Source organism: Ovis canadensis, chromosome 7 (assembly GCF_042477335.2).
Source record: "Ovis canadensis isolate MfBH-ARS-UI-01 breed Bighorn chromosome 7, ARS-UI_OviCan_v2, whole genome shotgun sequence".
Classification (NCBI taxonomy): Eukaryota; Metazoa; Chordata; class Mammalia; order Artiodactyla; family Bovidae; genus Ovis; species Ovis canadensis.
In genome coordinates this window covers 42,419,149-42,447,031 of record NC_091251.1, presented here as the reverse complement: position 1 = coordinate 42,447,031, position 27,883 = coordinate 42,419,149, and the positions used below count along the sequence as shown (strand labels likewise).

General features: G+C 37.0%; 1 long non-coding RNA gene across 1 annotated transcript in view; it reads left to right on the top strand.

The window, feature by feature from the left end:
* The window catches only part of LOC138443486 (uncharacterized), a 507,027-nt gene that overhangs the window by 171,915 nt on the left and 307,229 nt on the right, over nucleotides 1-27,883 (top strand). Inside the window, exon 7 of the long non-coding RNA XR_011258175.1 lies at nucleotides 7,825-7,926. This is a non-coding gene — a long non-coding RNA (uncharacterized lncRNA). The remainder of the gene's footprint in view (nucleotides 1-7,824; nucleotides 7,927-27,883) is intronic.

Here is a 27,883-nt window from a genome sequence, read left to right as displayed (position 1 = left end):
GCCTGCTCCTTCCAGGATAGCCAAATGCATCCAAGGGGAACCCTACACCAATGTTCAGTACTGCCCTCATGTGTTTGCTCACTCTTGGTAACATTTAGCTCTCTACCAGACGTGTTTTGTTCTGTTAAGGCTTTGCTGGCTTTTAAAGGCCTTTCCAAGATGTATTATTTTGCAGTGTTCCTTTAAGATGAGGTGATGGCAGGATTTAAAAGATAAACCAAAGACACAGTGATTTCAGATACTCTGAGTTGCATAGCATGTAACAACTAGGTGTTATTTTTCCAGTAAATCAAGTTTTAAGTATAACTTTTAGAGAAGGGAAGAACATGACAAGAATCCTAGAAAGCTTTTCAGCTAATACTTTTTGACCTTGTGGTTCATTTATGACCAGAGGGAATGTTAAGGGGAGGGACAGGTCAGAGATGGTGCTGTTGGTGGAATCATCCTGTGAAATGCATGGAACACTTATCTGCTTAGGGAATCTGTAGGAGCAATGAACATTGCACATACCTTATCCTCAGTTTTTTCACCATGAAAACAAAAGTTTCTGGTTCTTTGAGACTGCTGCTGATGCTGCTAAGTCATTTCAGTCGTATCCGACTCTGTGTGACTAGGTGTCACTGTAGCTGACATCAGGTTATTTTGTGGGCTCACTTCTGAAAAAGCTAAAGATCAGGGAAAAAAATCACAAGTAGTATTCTTCAGTCTGAGACCTTTGTCAGAAATGTTTGACACCTCAAACACATAGAATTTTAAATTTTATAGGTTAATATAAATTACATTTAAACAGCTCAAAAATTTTATGTGTTCTAGGCCAACATACCGGGCTTTATCAAACTTATTTAGTAAATTAGGAAGAAATATATTTCCCGGGGAAATATATGTTGAGAAAATAAGATTGTAGATTTTCTCTGACAATAGTGGTTTCTAAAAAAAGGGGAAAAAAGTGGGTGAAAATGTATGTATGCATGTGGATGTATGTAGATGATTTCTTTTATAATTTATACTACCAAGATAATATCAGTTAGACAACAGTACAGGGGAACATATGAGTTAGAATTGGATTCTGAAATACTGCGGTAATTTCAGTGAGTGCTTATTTTAAAGATAGTCATTTCTGATAAGAATTTCTCATCCTTACCTATTATTATATTTAGTGTTTAAATATATGGAATTTAATGGTAAATAAAGTTTAAAACTAATTACATTTGCTTTTAAATGACTTCATCAATCAGTATCTAAAATTTACCAGAATTGGGCATTAATCCATCAAGTGGTTGGAAATTGCCAGGGTATTCCAGCTACTTTAGCAGTTCATATTTTATAATATTTCTGTCTCCACATTACTAACATTAAGCATAATTTCATGGCAGAAGACAATTAGATTAATGAATGACTCTTGTGTTGTCAAATCCCATGAAAGCCATTTCTGCAAAACGAACTGGAAAATCTGTTCTGTATTTTAGAAGAGGTGGCAGTTTCTACACTAGACAAAGAAGGCCAACTTCTGTATTCAGTTACTAATGTATAATTCTGGCCTGGAAGTCTACCCTCAGAAAATAGTCCAATAAATTCATGTCCAAAACAAGTTCAAGACCAGTGAAGCAGTTCATTATTCATTGGGTAGGATATGAAAGAGAAGCTTAATATTTTACTGATGATTCCAAGCCCAGTAAAATTTGTTATTTCTAATTCAGGTAAAAAGTCAACTCTCTATTACTTGTGATATTTCTGAATTAGAAGTAATTTCCTGTTTGAATTGATGACCATGTAAAGAAATTTCAAGTCTTGATCATTTCTCTTCACTGAGTAACATTTTTTGAGAAGCTGATTTTTCCTGTATTATCATACAGTATGACCTGAAGAAACAGAAGGTTAGATCATTGAGCCTCATTCAAAATTATTTATGCCTGGAACTCTCATTATGCAGGTAATATAATTGTCAGTAGTACTTTGGAATATGTTTCTTACAAAGCCAGATGAAAAGAAAGACTCATATCTTAGTGGTCAGTGAGAAATGTTGGCCTTTGAATACAATGCATCTGATGGTCATTATGTCAATACTTTTGTCTTATAAGAAATAATGGGTCCAAACAACTGAAGTGTAAGAAGTATGTCATTAATAACAGAACAAGAATTAGCATTCAAGGACCTGAATTCTAATTTAGTGCTCTTTCCCCTCTACTTAAGACCTGTCTCTATTTCTATCCCTTCCTTAAAAATCGGTCAGATAGTTCTAAAAAATGCAGTAATGTATGGTGAATGTATGAGAGCAATGCTTTGCTGAAAGATGATGGAAGGGAACTCACACTCAGTTGTGTCCAACTCTTTGCAACCCCGTGAACTGCAGTCCACCACTCCTCTGTCCATGGAATTATCCAGGCAAGAATACTGGAGTGGTTTTGTCATTTCCTGCTCCAAGGGATCTTACCAACCCAGGGATCAAACCCATATCTCCTGTGTCTCCTGCAGGGACAGGCAGATTCTTTACCACTGAGCCACCTGGGAAGCCTAAGATGGTGAAAACTAGATCCTAAAGGGACATGGGCATGGGGCTGCCCTGGCACAAAGGTTCCATGAGCTCGCTGGGTAGCTAAGAAGGGAAGGCTGAAGAAAGGGGCAAATGGGAGCACCTGCAGATAAACCATTCTGAAGTGATATGTTGGGGCAGACAGTATCCCAGACAATGGCCCCCCTAGGCTGCTCAGCCAGGATAGTTAAGAAGAGGAGAATGGAGAAGCATTTCCAAAATTTCGGGGGAAGAATTTTTAAGACATGACAACAAATGTAGCAGTTGTAAAGAAAAAAAAAATAAAAGAAGTAAAACAGAATGAAAAGACAAAGGGGAAAGCAGACGTTTGCATCATAAAAAAATAAGCAGAGAGTTAATATCCCTAGTCAAGCATGCACTTATTGGCAGCGAAAAGAGATAAACATGTAAATGAAAAAATAATAGTAGACCCAAGGAGGAGAAATAGGGAGATATAAAATTTTCACAAACATGAAAAATACTTATCCTCACAAATAATTAACATCATTGAGAAGCTATCTTTCTCATATTGAACGACTAAAAACCAAACAAAAAGTAAAAACAAAATTAAAAAATAGGAGAGAGATGAGTAATAGGCTGTTGCTTATGCTGGCTAAACTTTAATTTGTATAACTTTTTTGGAAAGTAATTTAATAGTTTATCCCTAATGCCTGAAAGTGTCCCTAGTTTTTGACCCAGCAATTCTACCACTAAGAAAGAATCCTAAGGCAATATTCATTAAGCATGAAAGTTTAAAAATGAAAAAAAAAAATGAGTAGAGCTTGGTTAAACAAATAATTATGGATCACATCCAAGTCTATGCCTCAACCACTGATGCAGAAGAAACCGAAGTTGGTTTTATGAAGACCTACAACACCTTCTAGAATTAACCTTCCCTTCAAAGATGTCATTTTCCTCATAAGGGGTTGGAATGAAAAAGTAGGAAATCAAGAGATTCCCAAAATAGCAGGCAAGTTTGGCCTTGGAGTAAAAAATGAAGCAAAGACTAACAGTTTTGTTAAGAGAATATGCTGGTCATAGCAAACACCATTTTTCCAACAACCCAAGAAATGATTTTACACGTGGACATCACTAGATGTCAATACTGAAATTAAATGGGTTGTGTTCTTTGCAGCCAAAGATGGAGAGACTCTATACAGTCAGTGAAAATAAGACTTGGAGCTGACCGTGGCTCAGATCATGAGGCTTAAATAGAGGAAAGTAGGGAAAACCACTAGGCCATTCAGGTATGACCTAAATCAAATCCCTTATGATTATATAGTGGAGGTGATTAATAGATTCAAAGGATTATATCTAGTAGACAGAATTTCTGAAAAGTTATGGATGGAGGTTCATAACATTGTTCAAGAGGGAGTGAGCAAAGCCATCCCAAAGAAAAAGAAATACAAGAACAAAAAATGGTTGTCTGAGGAGGGTTTACAAATAGCTGAGGAAAGAAGAGAAGCAAAAGGCAAGGGAGAAAGGGAATGATATATCCAACTGAATGCAGAGTTCCAGAGACTAGTAAGGAGAGATAAGAAGGCCTTTAGTAAACAATGCAAAGAAACAGGAAGGACTAGAGATCTCTTCTAGAAAATTGGAGATATCAAGGGAACATTTCATGCAAGGATGGGCATGATAAAGGAAAGAGATGGTAAAGACCTAACAGAAGCAGAAGAGATTAATAAAAGGTGGCAAAAATACACAGAAGAACTATACAAAAAAGGTCTTAATGATTCAGATAAACATGATGGTGTGATCACTCACCTAGAACCAAATATCCTAGAGTATGAAGCCAAGTGTGCCTTAGGAAGCATTAGGGAATATTTCACACAAAGATGGGTACAATAAAGGACAGAAATGATATTAGCTGAATAGAAGCAGAAGATATTAAGAGGAAGTGGTAAGAATGCACAGAAGAACTATACAAAAACAAATCTCAATGATCCAGATAACCACATAGGTGTGATCACTCAGCTAGAGCCAGACATCCTGGAGTGTGAAGTCAAGCGGGTCTTAGGAAGCATCACACAAACACAACTAGTGGAGGTGATGGAATTCCAGCTGAGCTTTTTCAAATCCTGAAAGGTGATGCTGTTATAGTGCTGCATTTGATATGCCAGAAAATTAGGAAAACTCAGCAGTGGCCACAGGACTGGAAAAGATCAGTTTTCATTCCAATCCCAAAGAAAGGCAATGCCAAAGAATGTTCAAACTGTCACACACTCATTTCACATGCTAGCAAAGTAATGCTTGAAATTCTTTAAGCCAGGCTTCAATAGTACATGAGTTGAGAACATGCCTTTGTTCAAGCTGGATTTAGAAAAAGCAGAGGAACCAGAGATCAAATTGCCAACATCCGCTGGATCATTGAAAAAACAAGAGAATTCCAGAAAAACATCTACTTCTGCTGCTTTATTGACTACGCCAAAGCCTTTGACTGTGTGGATCACAACAAACTGGAAAATTCTTCAAGAGATGGGAATACCAGACCACCTCACCTGCCTTCTGAGAAATCTGTATGCAGATCAAAGAGCAACAGTTAGAACTGGACATGGAACAACGGACTGGTTCCAAAATTGGGAAAGGAGTATGTCAAGGATGTATATTGTCACCCTGGTTAGTTAACTTACATGCAGAGTATGAATGATGTATTGGATGAAGCACAAGCTGGAATCAAGATTTCAGGGAGAAATATCAGTAACCTCAGATATGGAGATAACACCATCCTTATGGTAGAAAGCGAAGAGGAACTAAAGAGCCTCTTGATGAAAGTGAAAGAGCAGAGTGAAAAAGTTGGCATAAAACTCAACATTCAAAAAACAAAGATCATGGCATCTGGTCCCATCACCTCATGGCAAATAGATGGGGAAACAGTGACAGGCTTTATTTTTGGGGGCTCCAAAATCATTGCAGATGGTGACTGCAGCCATGAAATTAAAAGATGCTTGCTCCTTGAAAGAGAAGCTATGGCCAACCTAGACAGCATACTAAAACTACTACAATATTGTAAAGTAATTAGCCTCCAATTAAAATAAATTAAAAAAAACATGATGTGAGGATAAATAAAGGTATGATATTAAAGTAATTTAGCACAGACATAATATTAATAAAAATAAATAAAAAGCAGAGACATTACTTTGCCTATAAATGGTGTGCTGCAGTCCATAGGGTCACAAAGAGTTGGACATGACTTAGTGGCTGAATAACAACAAGCTATATATGCTCAATAAGTGTAAAGTACAGTTTCCTTATGTATAAAATGTGTATTTTGTTGGCAGTTTATTGAGAAAATGTATGTAATGTATATAATAAGCAGGCACTCAATAGATGTTTAATATTATATATTAATAGTTTGTTCTTTAAATCTTTTAAATGTCTTGGGAAAGAATGTTCCAGGTGAATGGAAATATCCTGCAGGCTTATTCACAGACAGGAAGGTGGGTACTAGACCTGCAGTCCAGTGCGTGCAGGGGAGCAGTGGGAGATGGTGATGATGATGAGTTTGGAGAGGTGACTGGGGCAGATCACATATGGCCTTTTAGGCCATGTTAACAACCTGACATTTTCTATTTATTTGTTTATTGTCTATCCTCCCCACAAGGATTAATCTCTACAAAGGCAAGTATTTTTTTTTTTTTTTTGTTCACTGCTATACCTATAAGCGTTTAGAACTGCTCTGCTCAATATGGTAGCGTAGCCACATGTGACTATGAGCACCTGAAATGTGGCTGGTATGAACTGTGATGTAAACGACCTCTTTAATAAATATTTATATGGGTTTTATATAAATGACATGATAAATCATGATAAATCCGTGATAAATCATGGATATATTGAATTAAATAAAATGTATTATCAGAATTAAGTTTACTCCTTTCTTTTTGCTTTTAGAAATGTGGTTATTAGAAAATTTAAAATTTTATATGTGACTCACATTATACTGTTAAAAGCACAGACATAAATGGTACACAGCTGTCATTCAGCAACTAATTGTTGAATGAATGAATGAGCACATGTTGTATTGTAGCTTGATTCTGTTTGACATGACCTCTGAATTTTAAATTTGACTCAAAAACTATGGGATTTGTGGTTAGATGAGAACTTGTCTCTGATTAATATTTGTCATAACAGCCACTTTTAGATTCAAGTTTCCTCCCAGCTCTCTCTTACTTGGTCCCTCTGAGAGTTACCTGGCTATCCATGTCTTTGGCCGTAGAATAGATAGCTTAGTAAAGGCAGAAAATTCTGCTGTTGTTGATGTAGACAAAGACTCAGACCTGACAGGAGCAAATGTCAGCTCTACTAGTTTGTGAATTTTAGATCTAATATAATCTTGGTGGGTTGTCATAAGGATTTAGCCAGCTACTATATCAATACATATTTAATTTATTGAAAAAGTAACAATCCAACATATATGTAAAGGTAATTATGACATATACCTTTCATACTGAAAAACATGTTTGCACAGGATAAAACTCTAAAGTAAAGAGGCTATGGGGTTTTTTTGCTTGTTTGGTTTGGTTCAAGAAAACTGCATCTTTCTATGTATTTGTTACTGTGGAGGATTATGTTTATATCTGGGCCTTTACCTGTAGGGAGTTCATGGATACCTGTTTTGGCTTGGTACATGTTTATAGAAATCCCTTTTTCCTATCTATAGAAATATAGATAAGTAAATTTTTAAAATTTATGGGCAGCCATAGAAAGTGTTTTCTAAGTAGATGACAGACACTGGGGCTGAATCCTACTTCAGGCAGTAGCAAGCAAGTTAAACCATCACTGATTGACTTTTATTAACTCTGATTTGTAAGCCTGATAGGCTCAGACTTGTAGCTGATGGACAGGTTTTTGTCATCTAGCCAAGATAGGAATCCCAGAGAAATGCCAAAGAGAAAAGACAATGTTGTTCCCCCAAAACCATTGTGCTTTGAACGTTTGCTACTTTGCTTTTTCTATTTTATATACCGGAGCTGAAATGTTTTTACCAATTATTTTGTCATTCTTTATAAAACTTAGTTTAATCAGATGCTGAGTCTGATCTTTGTGCTTTAGGCTATGGCTGTAAATAGCAATGAAGTGGAAATACTGTTTGTTTAAGAAGCTGGAATGCATTGGTTTAGTTAAGAGACAGTGGAAGAATATGAACACACACACTATTTCCTCAACTCCTAGTTCCCCCAAAGAGATATCTTAAAAAAATTATTTTTAAAGAATTCTCTTATGGGCTAGTTAGGTATGACTCGAAATCTGCACATGTAACTAAAATATGATTTCTTTCTTTCTCTTGCTAGGTCGAATTCCAGGCAGATATATGGATATTGTGCTTGATTGCTCCAATCTACTTTTTCATTCAACCACATTTGTTGAGCATCTGAAGGATGAACCTTGGCATGGTAGGTGCTTTTGCAAGCCCTGCATTTCAACTTCACAAAGATGTGACATTCAAGTGTTATTATCCCTATTTTCAAATGAACATGTATTCTCTAAGAGGTTCTAAGAAGTTCCACAGCCATTAAGTAACAATATTCTCTGTTCAGTGATCTTCCTCTTCTTTAGGTGCAGCTAAGTTTTTCTTTTCGTTCCACTCATTAAAACCTCTCTGAAATGATCTGATAATCTCATTCCTGTGAAAAACTAAAGATGAATTAGGCTGAGTAGGTTTCTAATTTTGCTTGAGATTTCTTCTTTGATCCATGGGTTATTCAGAAGTCTGTTGTTTAATTTTGAAATATTTGGAGATTTTCTAGCTATCTTATTGTTACTGAGTTCTAATCAAATACTGTTCTGATCACAGAACATGTCTATCATTTTGATCCTTTACAATTCACTAAGATTTGCTTACTGGATCAGCTATGGACTATTTTAGTGAACGGTCCATTGCACTTGGGAAGAATGTGTGTTTCTCTGTTGTGGGTTATAGTGTTCTATAAAACCATATCAGGCCAAGTTGTGGATATCGTTGTTCAAATTTTCCATATGCTTTCTAATTTTTCTGCTTGTTTTGTTGATTGCCAAGAGAGGGGTATTATATCTACAACAGTGGATCTGTTTATTTACTCATTTTTGATTCACGTATTTGGGAGCTTAGTTATTGGATTCCCAGATATTTAAGATTGTTATGATATCTTGATGAATTGATGTTTCTACTATCATTAAATTTCCTTCTTTATCTGGTAGTGATTTTCTTCTCAAAGTCTCCTTTGGCTGACAAAAATGTACCACGTTAGCTTTTTTAGGCTTAGTGTTTGTATACTATACATTTTTTCATCCTTTCACTTTCAATCTGTCTGTGCCTTAATCTTTTAAGTATATTCTGGTAAACAGCATGTAGTTAAGCTTTGTTTTTGTTTTCCAGTCTGATAATCTTTGCCTTTTAATTTTAGTAATTAGTCCATTTATATTCAACATAATTATTGACATCTGTGAGTTTTGATTTACTCTCTTGATGTTTGCTCTCTTTTTGTCTTATCTGATTTTGTTAATCTATTTCTCCTTTCCTGCTTGTTTTTGGGTGAAATGAATATATTTAATATTTAGATGTTAGTAGTAGATATTCTCTACTTTTAGGTTATGTCTCTTGGCATTATTTTTTAGTGATTATTGTGGAGATTAAAATATTCATCTTTAACTTTTCATAGTCTACATTAAAAAGTATTCTATCTATTTATAATCAGTGCAAGAACCTTAAACTTATATACTTCCAAATACTGGCCATGTCTGCTCATTGTGCTCTTGTTATCATTATATTTTATTTTGACATAGGCTATAAACCCCATAATGCATTGCTATGATTTTGGCTTTAAGGAGATAATGCGCTTTTTAAAAGTTTTCTCTCTCCTGTTTCTCATAAAGACATAGAATTTAAAAATATGTTTACTATAAAATGTATAATTTTAATTTATTAAATATATATTATTTAATTATATAAATATACTATATTATATAAATTATTATATAAATAATCATATAAACACATTAATATTTAATATAATTTTTATAAGATTATATATTTTTATATGTAAAATATTTTACATTATATATGTGTATATATATACCAGAATAAGTTTAAAAATCTTTTATATTTATCTATATATGTGACTTTCTAGGTGTTCTTTGTTTCTTCATGCAGAGTGAGTTTTTCCTTTAACATTTCTTGTAGTGCAGGTCAGCTAGGGATGAATTCTTACAAACTGTCTGTCTGAAAATTTCTTTTTTTTTTTTCCTTCATAAAGGATATTTTCACTGGATATAGAATCAAGGCTGACAGTTTTTTCTTTCTGAACTTAAAAATGTCATTCCATTTTCTCCTGTTCTCCATTGTTTCTGATGAACAGTCATACTTCATTCTGATTGTTGTCCGCCGGTGCATAAAGTGCGACTTTTTTCCCCTTCAGGCTGCTTTCGAGATTATATTTAGCTTTCAGCACTTTGACTATGATGTGTATAGGTGCATTTTTTTTTTTTAGCATTCATCCTGTTTTGGGTAAACACAAGACACGTACTTCTTGGAGCTGTGGGTGATAGTTTATCAGTTATGCAAAATTCTCAATTTTATTATCTCTTCACAAAGTTTTTGCCCCATTTTTCCTGTCTTCTTTATATGAAATTCCAATTATGCACACACAGCTCATTTGACATTGTTCCACACATTTCAGATGCTATATCTTTTAAAAATTTTGTTTCTCTTTATTTTGCAGTTTAATCATTTCTGTGGGCATGTCTTTTAGTTCACTTATTTTTTCCTTCTGTGTCTTATCCATTGATAAGAATGAATGAAAATAATTCTGATAGCCTCTATTGGTATTCTTTTTAGTTCTAGAATTTCCACTTGGATCTTTTGTATGTGGAAAACTATGCAAAATTTTCTGTTTGCTCATCTGTGCCTTTCATTAATAAATATTTTAACGTATTTATTGTATTTAAAGTCTCTCTCTGGTCATTCCAACCTCTGGGCTGTATCTAAGTCTGATTCTTTTCACTGTTTCGTTTCTTAATGATGGGTCACATTTTCTTGTTTCTTTGCATGGCTCAGTTTTTGATTGAATGCTATATATCTATATAAGATAAATGTAAAGATTGAATAAATATTTGTGCCAAGAGAAGGTTTACCCCTTCTGTCATGGAAGTACTGTCAGTATATATTTTTAGTTGAGTAGAGTTGCAGCCATATGTTGTTTAGTTAGATTTAGTTTAGTGAAATCTTCAAATGATTTGAAGGCAAGTTCAATACACTTCTTTTATCAGAGCTTTAGATTTGAGTTCCTGGAGGACGATCCTTTGTTTTCCTGCATTGCCTGCATTTTTTAGCAGGTCCCACACATGTACACATCAGATGAGGAAACTATTTGAGCTCTCTTACTGCTCTTTCTGCTGTAGGAGGCCATTGCTTGCATTCATCATAAGACTCAGAGTTAAAGGAGGATTTCTCTCATTTCTCCTATCCTGACTTTATACTTCACCAGGTTTTGCATGCCTGTGCCTGGCTCTGTGTGTGTGTGTATGTGTGTACATGCTTTGCTTGTGTATATCTGTGTGTGTGTACCAGAAGGTTAGTCTATAAATTGTTGAGAGAAGAGTGAGGAAGTTTCTAGGTGTAACTATAGATTTGTCTATTTTCTCCTTTCAGTTCTGCACATTGTGCTTCACATATTTGTTACTGTTATCTGATGCCTATATTTTAGAATTGATATATCTTCTTGGTGAATTGACTCATTATTATGCAATATATTTGTATACTTTATCTGATATTAATATAGCCACATTTGCTTTCTTTTGATTAATATTTGTATGACATATCTTTTTTCATCCCTAGACTTTCAGCCTGCACTTCAACTAAATTGTAGTTGAAGTGCATCTCTTGTACACAGTAGATAGTTGAGTAATTTTTATAACACATTATGCTAGTCTCTGTCTTTTAATTATCATGCTGCTGCTGCTAAGTCACGTCAGTCATGTCTGACTCTTTATGACCCAATGGACTGTAGCCTACCAGGCTCCTCTGTACATGGGATTCTCCAGGCAAGAATACTGGAGTGGGTTGTCATTTGGTTCACATGTATTTAATTTTTGATATGTTAGATCTTAAGTCAAACTCTTTTTTTTGCGGGGGGGGGGGCTTTAGTTTGTTACTTCTTTTTTTTTTCCTTGCCTTTCTGTGAGTCACGTAAACATTTTTTAGAATTTCTTTTTGATTGATCTGGAGAATTTTAAGAATATCTCTTTGTATAGCTCTTAGTGGTTGTTCTGGGTATTATATTGTATATACATCACTCATCATAGTCTACTTGTGTCAACATTTTACCATTTGAGTACCATGTAGAACCTTGTTTCCCTTTTTGCTCTTTATTCTCTTTTATTACTAATATATTTTATATAATACATACATTTAGAACTATGTCAGATATGATTATAATTTTTTACTTCAATCATCAAGCATAATTTAGACTTTGCCTCGGGAGAAGCACAGTACATTGACATTGTATGTATCTTTATATTTACTCTTCCCATTGTTCTTTCTTCTTTTTTTTGATGTTTCATGATTCCCTCTTTTATCATGTCCTTTCTCTTTAGAAACTTTTCTTTAGCCATTCTTTTAAGGTAATGTACTGATGACAAATTCTCATAGTTTTCTTTTATCTGAGAATGTTTTTATTCCTCTTTAATCTTGAAAGATAAATTTTTATCCAAATGGAATTATGGATTGAGACTTTATCTAAAAGATAATTTTTAATCCAAATAGAATTATTGATTGAGAATTCTTTTTTTTTTTTTTTCATAAATGTCACGCCAATTCCTTACAGCTTCCATAGCTTCCGATGAGAAATCTACTACTGTTAAAATCGTTTTGTCCTTTAGGTAAAATGTTGTTTTTCTCTTGATGCTCTCAAGACAGTTTTTTGTTTTTAGTTCTTAAATGTTTACCCACAGTGCGTCTTGACATGTGTTGCTTTGGTTATCTCCTGTTTGGAGTTTGCTCAGCTTTGTGAATCTGTAAGTTTATGTCTCTTGCAAAATTTGGGAAGCTCTCAGCCATTCTTTCTTTAAATATTTTCCAGCCTGCTCTCTTTATGCTCTTTCTTATATTCTAATGACAAAACTGTTAGATCTTTTATGACAGTCCCACAGATCATTGAGTCTCAGTTAACTTTTTTCAGTCTATTTTCTCTCTATTGTTCAGATTGGGTAGTATCTACTATTCTACCTTAAAGTTTACTGATTGTTTCCTCTGTCCTTCTGTGCTTCTGGTAAGCCCATCCACTGACTTTTTAATTTTAGTTTTCGTATTTTTTAGTTTTAACTTTTTCATCTGGCTCGTATTTATATTTTATATTCTTTGCTGAAAGTGTCTATTTCTTTGCTGAGACTTCCTCTTTTTTTCAGTTGTTTCACATGTGTTTGTGGTTGTTTACTGAAGGATTTATATGATGGCTGATTTAAACTTCTTTGTTAGATAATTTTAGTATTTCTGTTATCTCTATACTTGCAACTATTGATTATCTTTTTTATTCAAGGTAATCTTTTTCTGGTGCTTAGTAACTGATTTTTAAACATTTTTAAAACCTGGATATTTTGGATATTATGTTATAGCACTGTGAAATTGACTTATACCTTCTGGTTTAGCTGGCTTCTTCAATTACCACTATGACATAGGAAATGGAAGGTATTGCCCTACTACTGGCAAATGGGAATAGAAGTCCATGTTCCTCACTCAGCCTCTGCTGACACACATGTTGGGAAGGAGCTCCTCATTATTGTTGGGTAGGAGTGAGGTTTCTAGCTCCTCACTAGTCCTCCACTGATACCGCTGGGAAATGGTCTTGTTACAACTGGTGGTAAAAGTTCTTATTCTTCATTAGACTTCCTCTGACTCTACTTCAGAAGGGTGGCAATAAGCACTTCTTTACTGCTGAATGGAAGTGGTTGTAGGTTCTGGGTGTCCAAATGGTATCCACTGGAAGGATCTCATATGGAGGAGAAGGGGGCGGCAGAGGACGAGATGTTGGATGGCATCGCCAACTCCCTGGACGTGAGTTTGCGCAAACTCCGGAAGATAGTGAAGGACAGGGAAGCCTGGCATGCTGCAGACCATGGGATCACAAAGAGGTGGGCATGACTTAGTGACTGAACAACAACAACGTATTTGTTCAGTGGAGATAAAAACTGACTCTCTGCATGATCTTCTCTGATACCATCCTGGCAGGTGATGGTAGCCTGGCAGAATAGAAATCTAGATTGCCCACTCAGTGTGGTTAGGAGTGAGGTCATAGTTTTTTCCAGTAGTGTTTTCCAAGAGTAAAACATTTGTCAAACTTTTCTATCTTACTAGATTGCCTCATTCCTGGTCTTGCTGGAGAGAGCAGGCTTTGTTAGAAATTTTTTGTTTGTTAGCTTGGACCAGTTGACATTTTCAGCTTTCCAGTTTTTTAGCTCCTAGAATGAGGCATATAAGGCAAAACAACTCAGGTAATTAATTAATGTTCTATTTTTTAGGTCTTACCTCCCATGCCAGTCTGTTTTCATTGTTGTCTTCTTCTTCAATATGTCATCTAAAGATTTTAGTTGTAGGCAACAGGAAAAATAGGGGAAATGATCTCTATTCCGTCCTTTTGTAAGTAGAAGTCTCACTGATCACTTTAAAGATATTTTAAAAAAATGTTGTGATCAGTTTGTAGCTGGCTTGTCCTTGCCTTAGTATCCTCCTGTTTCTAAAAATATTCGTATTTTTGTAGTGAATGAGAGCTTATACCAAAAACAAAAGAAGTTGGTTATGCTATCATTTTATTTGCGAGTCCTTTCTGAGACTTAACAAATGCCACAAAGATTGTGTTGAAATCTCATATACATTGATTTATTTATTTTCAAGGGAGACAATATTTTGGAAATGAATGAATGACAGCAACACACTTGTGTCAATCTTTCTAACCCCTGCTAAAATACAGAAATTTTATATATTAGAAACTGAGAAAGGTTTATAATAGTTTTTACACTTTCTCTGTACTGTGTCTTTTGTGTAGCATAAAGTTTCAGGTAGTGATAAGATTGGAGCAGAAAAAAAAATTCTCCTCTGTTTCATAAAACATAGGCATGTGAGGCCATATGAAGCCAGAGGACAGTCCTGGAGGACTGGGGGGAAACTCCAGGAAATCTCTGAAGTTTGTTTATACCAACAATGTGCTGTGCTGTGCTTAGTTGCTCAGTTGTGTCAGACTCTTTGTGACCCCATGGACTGCAGCCCACCAAGCTCCTCTGTCCATGGAATTCTCCAGGGAAGAATACTGGAGTGGGTTGCCATTCCCTTCTCTTCCCAACCCAGGGTTTGAACCCAGATGTCCGTCATTGTAGGCAGATTCTTTACCATCTGAGCCACCAGGGAAGCAAGTGACACTGGAAATTAAAAACCCAATACCATTTATATTAGATGTAATGTAATTAAAATAAATTTAAGAAAACATGTGTAAGATCTATATGAGAGAAACTATAAAACTCTGATGAAAGCAACCAAAGAACTAAGAAATAGACATTTCATGTTCATGGACAGAAAGACTCAATATTGTCCAAAAATCAGTTCTTTCAAACTCGATGTGTAGATTCAATGCAATTCCAATCAAAATCCTAGCAAGTTATTTTGTGGATATTGACAAACTGATTCTAAAGTTTATACTGAGTCAAAAGACCCAGAATAGCCAAAAATATTGAAGATGAACAAAGTCAGAAAACTGACACTACTCAACTTCAATACTTGCTATAAACCTACAGTAATCAAGAGAATATGGTAGTAATGAAGAAAAAACAGACAAATCAGTGGAACAGAATAGAAAACCCAGAAATAGACTCACATAATATAGTCAATTAATCTTTGACAAGAGTGAAGGCAATACAGTGGAGCAAAGACAGTCTTTTCAACAAATGGTTCCGGAACAACTATATGTACACATGCAAAAAAGAATCTAAATACAGATTTTACACCCTTCAGAAAATTAACTCAAAATGGTTTATAGACCTAAGAGTAAAATGCAAAACTATAAAACTCCTAGAAGACAACAGAGGGAAAAATTTTACGACATTGGGCATTGTGCAAGTTCATATGAGCTATCAGGGCTTCCATCATAGGTCAGTTGGTAAAGAATCCGCATACAACACCAGTTTGATTCCTGGGTTGAGAAGATCCACTGGAGATGGAATAGGCTACCCACTCCAGTATTCTTGGGCTTCCCTTGTTAAAGAATCTGCCTGCAATGCGGGACACCTGGGTTTGATCCCTGGGTTGGGAAGATCCCATGAAGAAGGGAAAGGATTCTCCAGTATTCTGGCCTGGAGAATTCCATGGACTGTAGAGTCCATGGGGTCACAAAGAATTGGACACGATTGAGTGACTTGCACTTTCATTTTCGTATATATATATACACACACACACACACCAAAGACACAGTTCATGAAAGAAATAATTGATAAACTAGACTTCATTAAAAATTAAAAATTTCTGTGCTGAAAAAGATGCTGTCAAACGAATAAGCCACAGACTGGGGGAAAATATTTGAAAAAACAGCTGATAAAGGACCGTTATCTACAAATATATAAAGACCACTAAAACTCAGCAATAAGACATGAACAACCTGATTTTAAAAAGGGAAAAATATCTGAAAAGACGCTTCATCAAAGAAGATGTGCACATTGAGAAGAAGCCTATTAAAATGATGTTCAACACATTGTCTTTAGGGAATTACAAATTACAACAGCAATAAGATACTTTTGTAGGCCTATTAGAATGGCCAAAATCCAAAACACTGATAACACTAGATACTGGTGAGGATGTAGAACCACAGGACTCCCATGTTGTTGGTGGAAATACAAAATGGTAAGCCACTTTAGAAGATAATCTGAATATATTACAAAATTGAATATACTTTTGTTGTATGATTCATCACTTCGGCTCCTTGGTATTCACTGACGGGAGCTGAATGGTTACATCTTCACAAAAACCTGCACACAAATGTTTATAGCAACTTTATTAATAATTGTCCAAAGTTGGAAGCAACCAAGATGGTTTTTAGTAGTTAGCTAGTACAAACTATCTTTAGTAGATAAACTATCTTTAGTAGATAAAGACACTGTGGTGCATCCAGACAATGGAATATTATTCAGTGATGAAATCATCTATTAAGCTATGGAACAGCTGGAGGAAACTTAAAGGCATACTATTAAGTTAGTTAGTTCAGTTGCTCTTTGCGACCCCCTGAATCGCAGCACTCCAGGCCTCCCTGTCCATCACCAACTCCTGGAGTTCACTCAAACTCACGTCCATTGAGTCAGTGATGCCATCCAGCCATCTCATCCTCGGTCGTCCCCTTCTCCTGCCCCCAATCCCACCCGGCATCAAAGTCTTCTCTAGTGAGTCAACTCTTTGCATGAGGTGGCCAAAGTACTGGAGTTTCAGCTTTAGCATCATTCCTTCCAAAGAAATCCCAGGGCTGATCTCCTTTAGAACGGACTGGTTGGATCTCCTTGCAGTCCAAGGGACTCTCAAGAGTCTTCTCCAAAACCACAGTTCAAAAGCATCAATTCTTTGGCACTCAGCTTTCTTCACAGTCCAACTCTCACATCCATACATGACTACTGGAAAAACCATAGCCTTGACTAGACGGACGTTTGTTGGCAAAATAATGTCTCTACTTTTGAATATGCTGTCTAGGTTGGTCATAACTTTTCTTCTAAGGAGTAAGCATCTTTTAATTTCATGGCTGCAATCACCATCTGCAGTCATTTTGGAGCCCCCCAAAAATAAAGTCAGCCACTGTTTCCACTGTTTCCCCATCTATTTCCCGTGAAGTGATGGGACCAGATGCCATGATCTTAGTTTTCTGAATGTTGAGCTTTAAGCCAACTTTTTCACTCTCTTCTTTTACTTTCATCAAGAGGCTCTGTAGTTCTTGGCTTTCTGCCATAAAGGTGGTGTCATCTGCATATGTGAGGTTATTGATATTTCTCCCAGCAATCTTGATTCCAGCTGGGGCTTCATCCAGATGAGTGTTTCTTATGATATACTCTGTATATAAGTTAAATAAGCAGGGTGACAATATATAGCCTTGACATACTCCTATTCCTATTTGGAACCAGTCTGTTGTTCCATGTCCAGTTCTTTTTTTTTTTTTTTTCATGTCCAGTTCTAACTGTTGCATCCTGACCTGCATACAGGTTTCTCAAGAGGCAGGTCAGGTGGTCTGGTATTCCCATCTCTTTCATAATTTTCCACAGTTTATTGTGATCCACACAGTCAAAGGCTTTGGCATAGTAAATAAAGCAGAAATAGATGTTTTTCTGGAACTCTTCTTGCTTTTTCCATGATCCAGTGGATGTTGGCAATTTGATCTCTGGTTCCTCTGCCTTTTGTAAAACCAGCTCGAACATCTGGAAGTTCACGGTTCACGTATGGCTGAAGCCTGGCTTGGAGAATTTTGAGCATGACTTTACTAGTGTGTCAGATGAGTGCAATTGTGCGGTAGTTTGAGCATTCTTTGGCATTGCCTTTCTTTGGGATTGGAATGAAAACTGACCTTTTCCAGTCCTGTGGCCACTGCTGAGTTTTCCAAATTTGCTGGCATATTGAGTGCAGCACTTTCACAGCATCATCTTTCAGGATTTGAAATAGCTCAACTGGAATTCCATCACCTCCACTAGCTTTGTTTGTAGTGATGCTTTCTAAGGCCCACTTGACTTCACATTCCAGGATGTCTGGCTCTAGATGAGTGATCACCCATCATTATTATCCAGGTCGTGAAGATCCTTTTTGTACAGTTCTTCTGTGTATTCTTGCCACCTCTTCTTAATATCTTCTGCTTCTGTTAGGTCCATACCATTTCTGTCCTTTATCGAGCCCATCTTTGCATGAAATGTTCCCTTGGTATCTCTAATTTTCTTGAAGAGATCTCTAGTCTTTCCCATTCTGTTGTTTTCCTCTATTTCTTTGCATTGATTGCTGAAGAAGGCTTTCTTTTCTCTTCTTGCTATTCTTTGAAACTCTACATTCAGATGCTTGTATCTTTCCTTTTCTCCTTTGCTTTCCCTTCTCTTCTTTTCACAGCTATTTGTAAGGCTTCCCCAGACAGCCATTTTGCTTTTTTGCATTTCTTTTCCATGGGGATGGTCTTGATCCCTGTCTCCTGTACAATGTCATGAACCTCATTCCATAGTTCATCAGGCACTCTATCTATCAGATCTAGGCTCTTAAATCTATTTCTCACTTCCACTGTATAATCATAAGGGATTTGATTTAGGTCATGCCTGAATGGTCTAGCGGTTTTCCCTGTTTTATCCAATTTCAGTCTGAATTTGGCAATAAGGATTTCATGATCTGAGCCACAGTCAGCTCCTGGTCTTGTTTTTGTTGACTGTATAGAGCTTCTCCATCTTTTGATGCATTGAATATAATCAATCTGATTTTGGTGTTGAACATCTGGTGATGTCCATGTGTAGAGTCTTCTCTTGTGTTGTTGGAAGAGGGTGTTTGCTATGACCAGTGCATTTTCTTGGCAAAACTCTATTAGTCTTTGCCCTGCTTCATTCCATATTCCAAGGCCAAATTTGCCTGTTACACCAAGTGTTTCTTGACTTCCTACTTTTGCATTCCAGTCCCCAGTAATGAAAAGGACATCTTTTTTGGCTGTTAGTTCTAAAAGGTCTTGTAGGTCTTCATAGAACTGTTCAACTTCAGCTTTTCAGCGTTACCGGTTGGGACATAGACTTGGATTATGTGATATTGAATGGTTTACCTTGGAAACGAACAGAGATCATTCTGTCGTTTTTGAGATTGCATCCAAGTACTGCATTTCAGACTCTTCTGTTGACCATGAAATGGCAACCCACTCCAGTATTCTTGCCTGGAGAATCCCATGGACAGAGGAGTCTGGTGGGCTACAGTCCATGGGGTTGCAAAGAGTCGGATGCAATTGAGTGACCAACACACTGACAATGACTAAGTTAAAGAGAGTGGTCTATAAATGCTAGAAACCATATGATTCCAATTATATGGCATTTGGAAAATGATAAAACTATGGAGATAGGAAAGGGATCTGGGGAAAGCATCAGGGGTTGTGGGGAGAAAAGGATGAGTAGGCAGAGCAGTTTTTAGTAGGGTTTAGCAGTTTTTAGCAGATGAGTACAGTTTTTAGTACAGTGACACTGCTCTGTATTTGCATTTTACTTACTTGTTATTTATGTCATTGGTGCCATTTAAAAGTACAGTGCCTCGAACATAGTACTTATGCAATATATGTTCAACAAAAAGAATACTTAAATGAATGATTGAGTGTTCAGTTCTAGGCAAAATGATGAAATAGGGCGAAGTTTCCTAAAAGATTAAACTGCATTTATAGTTCACGAAGAGTTTCCATAAAGGAAACTACAAAATACTTAGTTGGAAAATACTTAGTCTTCTTTCTTCCTAACATTTGAGCAGCATTTGTGACCTGGAGAAAGCCTTTGATGAATGTGACACAGGCTTATTAGACTGATCACAGAACTACTCATGTTTGGGATAGGTGTCCCCTAGTTAAGATAAATTATAAACATTTGTACAGCAAGGGATTGTTTGCTGTTACTCATTTTATATCCAATGTAGAACCTGGATGGCATGCCTTTTGAATAGTAGATGCTCAATAAACATTTCCTGAATGAATGTTTAAAATAAATCCATTTAGTATCCTGGGTAACTACAAAAGAGGATCTTAATTTAAAGCTGGAATTTATATTTTGTACTAAACATTTCTCTTATGCATTGAACTGTGTCTCCTTCCCACCCACCCCTATCCCCCCCAGAATTCAGTGTTGAAATCTCAAATCCACCACCTCCATGTGTAACCCTATTTGAAGATAAAGACTTTAAAGATGTGACTAAGTTAAAATGAAGCAGTTAGGGTAGGGCTTTAAGGCACTATAATTGGTGTTCTTACGAGAAGACGGAGAGACCCCAGGGGCTTGCACACAGAGAAAAGGCCATGTAAGGCCACAGTGGGAAGGCAGCCATCTGCTAACCAAGGAGTGAGGCCTGAGGAGAACCAAATCTGCCAAAGCCTTGATCTTGGGCTTTTAGCCTCCAGAACTGTGAGAAAGAAATTTCTGTAGTTTAAGCCACCCATTCTGTGCCTTTTATTATGGCAGCCCTAGCAGATTTACATAATTTCTTTGAATTAAAAGCAGGGAAGCCCCATAATTTAATGTTGTGAATGTTTTATTGAACAGATACGTTGCTGTTTCTCCACATGTGAGAAACATGTGCACACTGGCAAATATGTGTTGCTTGCATTTTAAATCATTATTCTGGTAAATATCATGGTATATTTTTTCCCCTCTCTCTTCTTTTGCCATTAAAATTATACCTGAGAATTTTTACACATTCTCTTCCTTTACCCCTAAGAAACTACTGTCTCTGTCTTACTCTGCTTTGGTCTGACGGGTGCTAACTTGACACCCTTTATCCCAGCTGATTGAGATCTGGGGGACCTCAAAGAGTGCTAATCCACACTGCCACACACCATGTCATTTGATATCCAGTTCAGTATTTCTCTGCAGGGTCTGGAATCTACTTTATGCGACAACTTTCCTTCCATACATGTTATTCCCCCCCGCCCCCCAGAACCTTCTTAGATGACACCCTCCCAGGTTAGAATGAAGGAGGAAGCAAACTGATGATATTTTATCAGTGGGCTGTGACTCAAGTATAACTACAACCCCAATTTGGGGAGTCCACTTTTTTAACACTCCTACCGGAGGTAGGGTGATAATGAAGTCAGACACAGACATTTCCTTCAACTTTTGCCAGACAATGTGGCTCCTTGAAATAGATTACAATGAAGTCTGTACAAAGTAAGAGGCATGTTGGAACATCCCTCCCCAGAGGAAAACCAGTTTCTAGTCTGAGACTGACCCCATAAGTGGAGTCAAAATCCAATTGTTACATCACTCTTAAAGCATGCTATTTAACACAAAGGCAGCCTATAAAGTAGAAGTTAGAGCAAAAACCTCTGGCTTTAAGTATCATTAAATACTTTTTAAGAGGAGATATGAGGTTTTCAAAGGGTAGCAACATAAAGTTTTAAAAGGTTTTTATCTATTTCATCTAATTTTTCCTTTTCAGAGAACATCTTTATGTAGGTAAGCCTTGAACTTTTTTAATATGACAGGCAAGACAATTTTGAAACCATAATTACTAAATATTTGTTGTACTATTCACAGCTATCTGATAAAAGTACGTTAATTTAGTCATAAAATGAAGAGACTAGATGCAGTTTCCAGAGAAGGAGATGGCACCTCACTCCAGTACTCTTGCCTGGAAAATCCCATGGACGGAGGAGCCTGGTAGGCTGCAGTCCGTGGGGTCGAGAAGAGTTGGACACGACTGAGTGACTTCACTTTCGCTTTTCACTTTCTTGCATTGGAGAAGGAAATGGCAACCCACTCCAGTGTTCTTGCCTGGAGAATCCCAGGGACGTGGGAGCCTGGTGGGCTGCCGTCTATGGGGTCGCACAGAGTCGGACATGACTGAAGTGACTTAGCAGCAGCAGCAGATGCAGTTTCCAAAGACATTCTATTTCAACTTTGTTCTTTCTTACAATCCTATTTATCACCAATTAGTGCTGTTTCTGGCCTGGCAGTTGGTTCTGGGAGATAGAAAGGAGTAGAAGTCACGGCTGAAGAGGTATTTTGTGACCCAATGTGCTAAAGCAATGTCTGGAACACAGCATATACCATTAAACCCCCCTGTTAAGTGGAACTTTCTGTTCACTAACTGATCAGAGTACTTTTTTTCTTTTTTATGTATTACTGCTGGATCTTCAGTGGTTCCATGAAATTTTATGAGTTTCTTAAGTTGGAGGCTCGCTGTAGGCAGGAGGGACAGACATGATTAAGATTTTTCAGAAACGTCCTCTGTGAGTTGAACAGTGAGTGGTCTGAGATTCATGGGTCATGGGTGTCATGGGTGGTCTTTAGTGTTGTGAAGAAAGCCCTCCAGATTTCTTCCTGACTTAAATTACTCATGTGTGAAATGAGATGGTGAAATTGATTTACCCCCAATTAACATTTTATTTGGTAATGGGGAGGTTATTTGTAGAGAGCTGGTGGCTGTGGTAAAGTGATATCCGGGGACTGCTTTGGAGGGCAGCTACTTCAGAAGCAACCTGCACCTTTTAACGCTGAATCTTGTGCATGGCTTATATGCAAAATTATGGACTTTTTAATATGACCTGTCCTACATGGGTCTCCCTTTCCAGAAATCCTGGGCTGCATGATAGAGAGAAGGAGGTTTTAGATTCTAAAGGGAATTTTGCAAATGATGACGATGTTGGAGATGAAGTGTATCATTATGAATTAACTGCTAAGCTGATTTGGCCAGGAGATGTGAGGGACTGAAACAACTATTTAGATAAATCAAGGCTAATACTAGTTTAGTTTTCTGCCATATTTTAACCATGAGGTCTAGGCATTTGGGTATATAATAGTGAAAAAAATTAAAAGCAGACATAGTCCTTCAGCTTATGCAATGTACAGTCTGGTGGGTGTGACAATAAAAACAAATACTTACATAGTTAAAAATAGTTGGACAAACATAAAAATAAAAGAAGCTAACATATGTGGATTATAATCAATGTATTTTCTTTTAAGAAGTAAGAAGTACCCAGAGTTCCTGTCTCCCCATGTGGACTTAATTAACTTGGTTGATATTCAGAAGTTTTGGGCTTTTTCAGGGGTCAGAGGGGCAATTTTGGTGCCATGGATATTCGCTACTTTGGTTTCAAGAAAGAAAAGTGATAATGATCCATCTTCCATTGTGTGCCTTTTATATAATGCAAACTTACCAAATGTGAAAACTTTAATTGGACTATTCTAAGCAGTACCATTGTTATAGACATCCTCGTCAAGAGGAATCTTACATTAAAAGATTTCTTCCAAGGTACCACAAAACCCAGAATCATTAAAAATCTGAGAATTGCTAAAATACAAAGGCCATGCATCTCCTTACATTGTTTATGCTTTGCATTTCACTCAGCTTGAGTAATGAAACTAAATTGGTTGGTTTCTTTTATACTTTGCCTGTTTCTAATCAGTTTCACTTTTGATTTTCCATGAGCTCACTGAGTGATGTTGTTTTGGGGGTTTACATACTCCTGGCATTATCCATATTCTCAGCAAGCTGTTGGTCATTGAAATAAAACATTTCAGCATATTTCAGGGTTTTTGAAGCCTGGAATACTCTGTTAAAGGAAATTTAAGTTTCAGGTTAAGAATACTTTAACAGGGGGTAGGAATGGAATTGTATGGAACTTGGGTTTATTTTGAAGAAAACTCAAATTTTATCAGTACATCTGTATCTTTCAGTTGCTTAATAAATTTCATAATTATGCTGAATTTTGTTGAAGCACTATAATATGAATGGATATGTTACAGTCTTTAATTTTTATCTCTTGATGTCTGCTATAAATCCTGATAATGCAGGCACCATATATATATAATAAACACAGCTTGGATGCAGCATATCCTCCAACTAAGCATAAAGCAAGCTCAGTAGGATATTAAATCTATGCTAGCTCAGACAATTTCAACAGGAACAAAATGTCTTTGGTTAGCAGATCATTCTATTGCACTCTTAATTGGTAATGTAAGTGAACAATTGATACCTACCTTGCTATACATTCTGCTAGAAGACAAATTAAATAAAACCTTTTAAGGCAAGTGATCATAATTGAATACAAAATAGCCAAACCCCATCATTTATGCCAAGTCTTTCTAATTATTTAGTATTTATGAGTAGAAAGATAGGGTTGCTGCCTCTGGATAGATGACAGAAGCAGAGATGAAGCTGGTGTTATCAGTGGTTTATCATTTAGCTGGAGGATTACCTGCCTCTTCTGCCTCTTCTCTCCTTTGGGTAAGCTGCCTGTGGTCATACTGCTGTCATTAGCACCTCTACCAGAAATGTGCAGGACGAGAAGTTCTAGTCAGCCCCTCTTTACTCTTTGTCAGCAATTTTGGTCAAAGAAGGAGCCGGGGACAAGATTGAAACTAATGGCTGAAATGAGGTTTGAGGATTATCTGTGGTTTTCATTAGTCCTCTCCACTTGTTAACAAGCTGAATCCACAGCTGAATGCAGTATTTTTTCTTTATTCCTCTGAATTTTGCAGTCAGTTTAGTCCCTGATAAAAATTCTGGCTTGCCATTTTGCCCTACCAATAAGGACCTTAGAAAAGCTGAATATACTAAAGAACGGTAAATCAGTTTAGAAAAACTGATGATCTTACTACCCCTATACACATAGACAAGGAAGAGATGTTTTATACACATGAAAACAGGGAGGAAGGGCAAGAGGGAGGAAGAGAAAGAGAGGGGGAGGAGAGAAAGAGAGAGACTTTATAATCAAGTTCTTGCAAAGTCTGTCATCTTTTGTGGTGTTTCCTTAGTTCTTGTGCTTTGGACATAAGCGATTATTTGTGGAAGGCACATGTTAGCCTGAAAGTCCTTCAGTCAGTAGTCCCAAAAGGGGACAAAGAAATTTAACACAGATTTGGTGATAATTTCATGAAACATTAAAAATGCAAGTGTTGGATGTTGTTAGATATACATAGCAATTTAGCATAAAAATCAAGAATATACACTCACAGGGGAAATAATCAGTTTCAGTGTGAATAGATGCTTTGGATAAAGCAGCAAGCATCAGTATTTTATGTGGATTGAAATAGGCCTGTATCTCACAGACCCAGACAGAAGTAAATGGAGAGAGTACACTAGAGAGCTGGTTCAGAGGACTCATGCCATAGCCCTGCTGTTAACCAATAAACTGATGTTAATTAAAGACATGTGTGAAAACTTTAAATAAACTTATTCTGTAAGGTATGTGACATTTTGCATGCATGAATGAAGTAACTGTCCCATTAGTGTATTTCATATAGGCAATTTAAATATGAAAGTATATCTAAATTAATAAGTGAAATAAGTAAACATTTGACAATTTCATTTACATCCCTAATGGAGAAGGCAATGGCAACCCACTCCAATACTCTTGCCTGGAAAATCCCATGGATGGAGGAGCCTGGTAGGCTGCAGTCCATGGGGTTGCGAAGAGTCGGGCATGACTGAGCGACTTCACTTTCACTTTTCACTTTCATGTGTTGGAGAAGAAAATGGCAACCCACTCCAGTACTCTTGCCTGGAAAATCCCATGGATGGAGGAGCCTGGTAGGCTGCTGTCCATGGGGTCGTGAAGAGTCGGACATGACTGAAGCGACTTAGCAGAAGCAGCAGCAGCAGGTATAAAATGAAAGGTACTCAGTTGTGTCCAGCTCTTAGCTACCCATGGACTATACTGTGCATGAAGTTCTTTAGGCCAGAATACTGGAGTGGGTAACCTTTCCCTTCTCTAGGGGATATTCCCAACACAGGGATTGAACCCAGGTCTCCCACATTGCAGGCAGATTCTTTACTAGCTGAGCCACAAGGGAAGCCCCTATATGTATAAAACTTGGTCCCAAATGATTTTGGTATACAGTAAAGAATCTGCCTGGAGTGCAAGAGACCCTGGTTTGATCCCTGGATTGGGAAGATCCCTTGGTGAAGGGAATGGCAACCCACTCCAGCATTCTTGCCTGGAGAATCCCATGAACAGAGGAGCCTGGTGGGCTACAGTCCATGGGGTCACAAAGAGGCAGACATGACTGAGTACACACACACACGTTAGAAATATAAAGGATGATCTTACATTCAGGGTTGGTCTTATATGAGAACATAGAGTTGTTTCCCAAAACATGATTAAATGTTATTATGCTAGCAATTGGCCACCTATTATTGTAGAGGGCAATATTGGATTAAACAATTGCAAAAGGACAATAACATTTGAAGAGAGTTTTATAAATTCAATATAAATATAATGCATCTTAATCATAAATGCCTCCAAAATAGTATAGGCCATTCTATGAAATTTATATATTTTAAACCTGAATTTTTATTATTAGGAAACCTCAGGTAGGAAAGCTCATTGAACTGTCAAACCAAGGCTTTGAGACACAAACCTACAGGGTCTTTTTCAGCTGCCCTGTGGGTGAATCAAAATCTCTGCCCTTTTATTTGCATTTGTTAACAATTATGAAGGGATAGGAATGCACTTTGTAACAAATAGCTGATGTTGCTGCTCATTCCATCACTTCCACTAGCTTTGTTTGTAGTGATGCTTCCTAAGGCCCACTTGACTTCACATTCCAGGATGCCTGGCTCTAGGTGGGTGATCACACCATTGTGATTATCTGGGTTGTGAAGATCTTTTTTGTACAGTTCTGTGTATTCTTGCCACCTCTTCTTAATATCTTCTGTTTCTGTTAGGTCCATACCATTTCTGTCCTTTATTGTGCCCATCTTTGCATGAAATGTTCCCTTAGTATCTTTGATTTTCTTGAAGAGATCTCTAGTCTTTCCCATTTTATTGTTTTCCTCTATTTCTTTGCACTGGTCATTGAGGAAGGCTTTCTAATCTCTCCTTGCTATTCTTTGGAACTCTGCATTTAGATGCTTATATCTTTCCTTTTCTCCTTTGCTTTTCACTTCTTTTCTCAGCTATTTGTAAAGCCTCCTCAGACAGCCATTTTGCTTTTTTGCGTTTCTTTTTCTTGGGTATGGTCTTGATCCTTGTCTCCTGTACAATCTCACGAACCTCCATCCATAGTTCATCAGGCACTCTGTCTATCAGATCTAGTCCCTTAAATCTATTTCTCACTTCCACTGTATAAGGGATTTGATTTAGGTCATACCTGAATGGTCTAGTGGTTTTCCCCACTTTCTTCAATTTGAGTCTGAATTTGGCAATAAGGAGTTCATGATCCAAGCCACAGTCAGCTACATGAACCATGAACATCCAGATGTTCAAGCTGGTTTTAGAAAAGGCAGAGGAACCAGAAATCAAATTGCTAGTATCTGCTGGATCATCAAAAAAGCAAGAGAGTTCCAGAAAACATCTATTTCTGCTTTGTTGACTATGCCAAAGCCTTTGACTGTGTGGATCACAATAAACTGTGGAAAATTGTGAAAGAGATGGGAATACCAGACCATCTGACCTGCCTCTTGAGAAACCTGTATGCAGATCAGGAAGTAACAGAACTAGACATGGAACAACAAACTGGTTCCAAATCAGGAAAGGAGTATGTCAAGGCTGTAAATTGTCACTCTGTTTATTTAACTTATATGCAGAGTACATCATGAGAAACTCTGGTCTGGAAGCACAAGCTGGAATCAAGATTGCCAGGAGAAATATCAATAACCTCAGATATGCAGATGACACCACCCTTATGGCAGAAAGTGAAGAAGAGCTCTTGATG